Here is a 7,704-nt window from a genome sequence, read left to right as displayed (position 1 = left end):
TGAGTGCTAGGAAGTACCAGCCAGAACCATTGATCAATGATTAAGCCTAAAACACCAACTTCATGAGTTCACGGCCACCACATTGGAGTTTACGGCCGTAAACTCTATGTGGGCCGCTAACTCACCCTATATATACAAGGTTTGGCCATTTCTTTCATTTCATTCTTTCCATGGCCGATTTTCCCTCATTCTCTCTCAACTATCATCCAACTTTCACCTTAGATCTTCAAAAGTGTAAGTTTTCTATCCCTTGATTAGTTGATACATCTTATTAACTAGCTTCATACATTGATTTCATCCATGAAAATCATGTTTGTTTAGATCTTCAAGAAACACCAAGAACACACACTAGTGTTCTTGGCCAAAATCGACCCTTTCAAGCTTTTATATCGTGAGTACCCTTCATTATACTTCATAGCTACTAGGAAGCTTTGAATTACATCGTTGAAAACATGTATTTCCAAGAAACACCTTGAGTTAACGGCCCAAGAACATCCTTGGTCGTAAACTCCATGTTTGATGCATGTTGAGCCTTAAACTCTTCCAACAAGCAAGCCATTGACCTTGAACTCTTAATGGATGTTGTTAGGACCTTAAATCACTCACTTAAGTAGTATGTCGATGAGTTTACGACCGTAAACTCCTGCTTGTTTGGCCGTAAACTCATGTGTGTTGGCCGTAAACACACTTAAGTGTGGCCACACACTTCCCTTTTATAAATCACATGTGATTGATCTCTTCATGTCCAAGTTCCTTAGTCCTTTAGGTTTTTTTCCTTCATGATTAGTTGTATTATACACTAATTACACATATATGTATCAATATATGTCATTAGGACTCATTTGTGTATCGGGACTTCATTTGTGGAACTGATCAATCCTTACTTGAACCATTTGGATCACCAAACATAAGGTGAGTTCACACCCCTACATTTTGAGACTTTTCACTGTTTTAAGGGGGGGAATACAAGTCTAAACACAAGAAATTGTGTTTATAACAAATAATACTCTTTAAATGTTGTAAATAACATCAAGTCATCAAAATGCTTTTAAATGTTTTTTAAACTCTTTTAATATTAGAAAATGCTTTTTAATGTTTTATAAAATCTTTTTAACTAATGTTGTGTTTAATTAATGTCTATATGGATATAGTTATACAAGTAGTGTTTAAAGGACTTAGAACTGACTACCAACTTTAAATCCTTTTCCTTGTTTGGATGTGGGTTTAGAGTAAGGTTGTTTGTCCGAGTGTTGTTTAAATACTTATTGTATATCATGTATATGTATATAGATATAAAAGTTCTAGAAGTCAGTTTAATACCTTGGGTAGCAATGGTATTCTTTCAGTTCAGTTCAGTCAGTTAGATACTGAGAACTTACTAGTAACTATAAGGAGTATAGTTAGAGAGTCAATGTTCATTACTTGGTAGATCAATACGTTTCACTTGGTAGTTAATAGAAGTCATAGTTGTACATAAAGATATCACTACTAGAAAACAGCCCTTTAATGATGCGCAAACGATGACACTCGCTGATAGAGGACGCGCATTTGTGCGTGCCCTAAAAAATAATGTCAGTTTTGCAAAATTTGAAGGATAGAGAACACGCATTTTGTGCGCGCCCTAAAATTAGTGTCCAAGAAAAAAAATTAAAAACACGGAGGGCACCAATTATAAAAATGTGCGTCGTGTAAATGTGTCGCTTTATATTTTTTTTAAGGAAGGCACGGTCTCTGATTTTTGATAGCCCAGGGGGAATGAAATCCCAAAAAATTAAACACCCCGCCTCTAAAATCCTCTACCAAAAAACCCTAATAGTTCTTTAAGCAGTTCTTCTCTCTCTCTCTCTCTCTCTCTCTCTCTCTTGCTCTATCTCTCTCTCCTTTGGAATCAGATTCTTGAAAGATCGAACCCCTAATCGTAGCCCTAACTACGACATGTATTACCAACCGTGATCTTGAGATTAAAACGAAAGCGACGACCACCACGAAAACCGTCAACTATACAATCCTTACCAAGATCTTATAGAGTCCCTACACAAACCTTGTATAAACCTCCGACATCTCCTGAATACCTCTTTCAAGAGGAATCCATCGCTCAACGGCGTTCATGGGGCGAAAACCTGAGATACTACACCGGTATTGGTTACCTCAGCGGCACAGTAGTTGGCGCCGGGAAAGGTTTAGTATAGGGCATGAAGGCTTCTGAGGCTAGAGACACCATGAAACTTAGGGTTAACTGGAATGAAATGCATAGTGGTTGGATTCGGGACTGGGGCGTGGTGGCTGGATTAACGACTGGAGTGCTTTACAAAACGGCGGCCGGCCCTAGGTCGACGGCTGTTGTCAGAGCTATTGGTGGAATAGCGGTGGGATTAGTCGTGATGGGGAAGCAGATTTTGAAGAGATACGTACCAATCTAAGCTCGATCTGTATTCAATTTCGTCTTACTACAAGTTTTGGTCTTTTGAGATTTCCAAAGGTGATTCATCTGTAGTCTTTTCCAATATTTTAGTATTTTACAATATTTTAGATGATTGACGTAATTTGGCATGGAATGAAATGCGTGATTTTGTTTTGTGCACTTGATAGTTGAAACCCTTTATGTTGTGTACTTTGTAAGTGACTGGAAGGGTTTAGTCACAAATAAATCATTGTAGACTTTGATATGGGAATTGTATCAACACAGGTTTTTGTGGCTTTATTGGTTGATGAATATTTGTTCAGGTGAGAACACAGATTGAATATTTGGTTGATGAATATTTGTGATGTTTGATTATTGCAGATACAGGGGCTGTAAGGCTTTAAATTTATCATGTTCTGATTGTTGTGACTACACAACACGAAGTTTAAACACGCGTGTTGTTGGTGAGTTTGAGAGAGGAACAATATGCCTCCAAATCATTCTTTACTAAATTTACCGATTCAATTACACCTGCCCCCATGGTATTCTTTTACTCTACTCCAGTTGGACGAATTCTGACAAGGGTAAGATAAAAAAAATTAACTAAATTCAAATGGTAACATATTTACTTTCTTCTGACGAATTCACTTTTTTTATCTTTACATGTTTTCATAAATTCAAATGATAACTCTCAAGTTGACTTCCCATGATCAACAAGACAACAACTATCCATTAAGTAGTGTCTGGAAAATGATGTTACTGAAGTATTTGAGAAATGGAATAGATAATAGACGAGGGTAAATTTGTAAAAAGTTAGGATCTAATCATCTAACCCTCAGCTTCTCTATTAAATTGCTCTATGCTTTTGCAGAGTTGAAGTTGCTTGAGCTGCACATCCTACTGCAGATGTATTTATTAATTTCGTGTCCTACAGAAGGTCAGTTTTAATTTTTAAGTTTTTACTTTTATATCATTCTTAAATCTTTCTATCAATTTGACTTAAAAATTGCAAATTTTATATTTCTTAAAAGTTTTCAAGTTACAAGAAGTAATGATATTGATTATTCCCCCACAAACGTTTTTTTTCAAGAACTCGGTTGTTGGTTAGTGACATCAACAAACATTTATAAAAATTCTGAAAAGGATAATATACTTATTGTACTTGGATCAGGGACCAAAATGTTACACTTCAAGTAAGGACCAAAATTGCAAAAAAAAAAACTTAGTAGGATCAATTTTGCAAAAATTCCCTATAGCCAGGGACCATTTTTGTAATTTACACCTACTGTTTCAAAATTGGAACAAAACAGAAACTTGGTTACTATATTGATAAAAATTGTTTCAATAAACATAAACCCACTAAATCATACTACAACACATCAACACCACATCATGTCAATTAAAAATACAAAAATTCACAACAAAACAATTGTTTCATGACATTCGTTCCTTATTTTACAACAGTGCTGTTGCTTCATCCAATCGTGCCCTCAAACAGCCCACCATCAGAGTTGTGGCTAACATAGCTGAAGGTGTTCTTGAATCTGACACCAAGGAATTGATCATATACGCACGAGCAAATAACAAGGTAAATGGAATGGGACCCACATTCTAAATTTTCACTTTCAACATATAAATATTTTATATTATATATCAACAGTAATGATTTTGCAGGTTGTTATTGGGCCAGCAACTGTTGGTGGTATACAAGCTGGAGCTTTCAAAATTGGTGACACTGCAGGAGCAATTGATAACAGTATTCAATGCATACTTTATAGGCCTGGATTTGTTGGATTTGTCTCCAAATCTGTATGTTTTTTCTCATTTGTGTAATTACACGAACATTCAAGATGCAAGACAGGTTCTGTAAGGAATATATGAGGCTAGTGGATACAGATGTAAGTACTTTCATTTTCTCAAATGCAACCTTGGAATGGTTGGTTTTGAGAATAGAAGCCCTTTGAAACCTGACCTTGTTCACTGCTAGTTTTCTCCTGGTTTTCAAACCAAAGGGTTTTGTGCCTCCAGGTTTGTGATTTTCACTTCCCACTTTTCTTCATATTCATTTGAAGACAACATTACATATATATTAACTCGATAGTTGAATATTTGTACAGGTTTGGTTGGGCATCTATTAAAGAATTGTGTCAAGACTCAAGAGTATGGTGCCACTACTTTCCAAACTACTATACTACTTAGATATCTTAACTAGTGTATTAGTGACCCACTTGTTGCATTTTCTTAGATGTAGTAGATTTGACCAGCAGATGGACACGGGTTATATTTGGTGTTTAATTTATAACGGGTCAAATAAAAAATTCAGGGATGCATTCTACTTTCGGTCACCATGTCCAACAGTGACGACACTCAAACTGCCATTAATGCACAGAAGCTTTTGGATTCTCTTTCTTCCTCTGACCAAAATGTCATCCAAATGGAAAAAGCTAATTACTTGACACATTTCCTTCATCGATCACTGTCTTCAGGTATTAATTTATACAAAGCCTTTTATTACAATATCTTCAGTATCATTGAGACATTTTTTTCACATGTTCTGAAGAAGTGAAGATGAGCATGGTGACAACAGTAGCAAAAATGGAATTCACAGATCACAGCAAACCCTGGTCTTGGATTCCTTGCTCACAAATATCATGTAGCAAACCACTTCCTTCAGATGCTTCTATTGAATGTCTTCGTGCACCAAGAATGTATGGGAATTATGTAAACGTAAGGTCATTTTTTTATTTTTATACACAATAAAAATAAACTAACTTAAACTAGTACAAATTTATTTTTGTTATCTGTAAAATTATGTTGTTGAAGTGTATTATGAGTTTAAGCACAAAAAAGACTGTCAAGGTGTTCATGTCGTAATTTTTTTTCTCTCAATAAACAGAATAAAAATAGTGCAAAACTAATGGCTTTCTTTTAATTTCCCCTGATGGGTTTACCCTTTTTATTTGCAGTTTTTTTTACCAAGGAAAATGAATACAATGACCTTGCAACCATCTTCTTTAATACTCAGGTCAGTATTTGCTTTTTCTTCTGTTTATACATTACTCATGTGTTACCTAACCTCTTCCCTTAGGCTTTGTTTCTTCTTCTTCTTCTTTTTTTTTTCTTCTTCTTCTTCTATCTTTTTTTTTTGATTTTCCATATATCTGGATGCAGGATGATGCTATAATAAATCTATTCAGTGCGAAAACCATTCATGAGTACGACGCCCAGAGCCTGCTGACCTTTCTAGTATCCCTCACCTCCACTTTTACTTGACATCTATTTTGTGAAGACAGAATAATATTTAATAAATAGCAATTAGGAATAGGATATAGATTGGTATAAAGAAGCCTTCTAAATTTTTTTTAATGTTTGATCAGATTATGAATTGAGAGGTTACAAAATTAGTGTGGGAATGGCTGAGAAATCTGCTCTAAGAGTCCTCCTACTCATGAGCACGGGTCAAAATTTGATATCACTATGTCAATTTTGTATGTTATTTCCTAGTCTATACCTGATAGAAAAATTCCATATAAAATATTAAATTTCTTAAAAAATAAGTAAGTAGCATTTGAAAATATTAGTTTATAAATTATTCTTTGATTTGACAAAATAACAATTAAAAAAATAAGTAAGTAGCTCATTTTCTTCCATCTTTCACTTTCTGCTCTTATTATTATACTCATTAAACATAAATGATAAAAGAATTATATAACATTTCTTCTTCTTCTTCTTCTTCTTCTTCTTCTTGTCCAGGGGTGCATTGGTAATTGCAGATGAAGTTTAGTTTAAATTTGACAGGTGTCTTAGGGCTCTACATGAAACAATGAGCATTTTTGTTGACTTTTTTGTAGTTGCAAAATCACAAAATCAGCATCTGATGCCACCATATGCTGCTTTCTATCCACATGGAGGTGTTTACGCACATCCTGTAGTTCATCTTGTAAGTCTTCTCGACCTTTCTAAGATAATCTTGTAAGTCTTTTATAAAGATGGAAACAATATTGATGGGAACTCACACAGGTGGAAAATAGCTCGTTTATAAAACAGTGGGGAGATTGAAGGAACGAGTGAAGGAATTAATGGGAATACAATTAAGGTAATAAACCTTTATATCATCAGCTGGAGTTGAGAAGGATGAGCCACAAATGATGGCTAAAACTAAGGTAAACTGAGACAGAGCTCTATTTGGGTGATTATTATCTAGGTTAACTAAACGGGATATTTATCTAATTAATACCCAGATTTTGTCTACTTATGTTTGCTTGCAGATGATTCTCAAATATTCTTAACGATCTTTATATAACTTATTTGCTGCATAGGGTGTTATGATCTTTAGTATATTAAGTTTTGTAAAAATGTAACTTTGTGCAGTTTCTATGAGTATTTACTTAAAGTGTGGATACAAGGAAACAAAGCTGCAACTATGAAGCCTTATAAGTGAGTTGGTAATTTTAATTCTAGATAAAATTACAACTGTAGCTGTATATATAAAACAAACTATGAGTTATTGAAACAGAGACATGTGGGAGACATCAATGAAAGTTCCTGAATTTGGCTGAAGAGGTCTGTTATTTTTGTTGCTTTTTTAGTTGCTAATAATTTTGATATGTATTATTTGCAGCTTGTTAGGACATGCTATAACTTTTATCAGTCCACATCAACAAAGTTGGCTGGAGAAAACTACTTCCTCCATTCAGGGCAGGTTAGTAGTTTCTCATGATGATGTGTTGTTTCTTGTGTAATTAAAAGCTTTTTGGTTTCAGCTTTTTGGTTGTGTGATTAATAAAAGTTTTTTGGTTTCAGCTAATGTTCAAGTCATTATTTGTCATCTACACTCGATGGACAACAACCAATTTTTTGACATGGAATATCTGAAACAAGGTGTCCCTTAATAGCAATGTAATAATAGGTTAGATAGTTAGGGATTGTATTTTATAAAATGGATTGTATTTTTTGTATATGATTATTTGTATGACATTAAATTTTATGCAATGGATTGTATTTTTTCTATATGATATTTTATTTTCTATTATGATACATTAAATACAAATTTAATTTGAAAATTAGTAAATCTATAAACAATATTTTTTTTAAACATTTAAAATTATGATACGCAAAAATGTGTGTCATCTTCATTTATGACATGGCCTTTCTTGACAGGGGCTTTCTTGATACGCATTGCGTGTCATTAACACGCGCGTCGTAAGGTTACGACACACAAATGCGTGTAGTCTTCCTTTATGACAGGGTCTTTCTTGATACGCATTGCATGTCGTAAACGGGCGTCGTAATTGTGCGTCGTA

At 34.4% G+C, this 7,704-nt stretch overlaps 1 pseudogene; it reads left to right on the top strand.

The window, feature by feature from the left end:
- Nucleotides 1–1,677: 1,677 nt before the first annotated feature.
- Nucleotides 1,678–2,420, top strand: LOC145099285 (mitochondrial import inner membrane translocase subunit TIM23-2 pseudogene; annotated as a pseudogene).
- The last annotated feature ends 5,284 nt before the right edge of the window (nucleotides 2,421–7,704 follow it).

The sequence above is a fragment of the Lactuca serriola genome, chromosome 4, assembly GCF_051521515.1.
Source record: "Lactuca serriola cultivar US96UC23 chromosome 4, Lser_US96UC23_V15, whole genome shotgun sequence".
NCBI lineage: Eukaryota > Viridiplantae > Streptophyta > Magnoliopsida > Asterales > Asteraceae > Lactuca > Lactuca serriola.
Note: the sequence above shows the minus strand (reverse complement) of the source record. Positions and strands in the feature narration are given on the sequence as shown.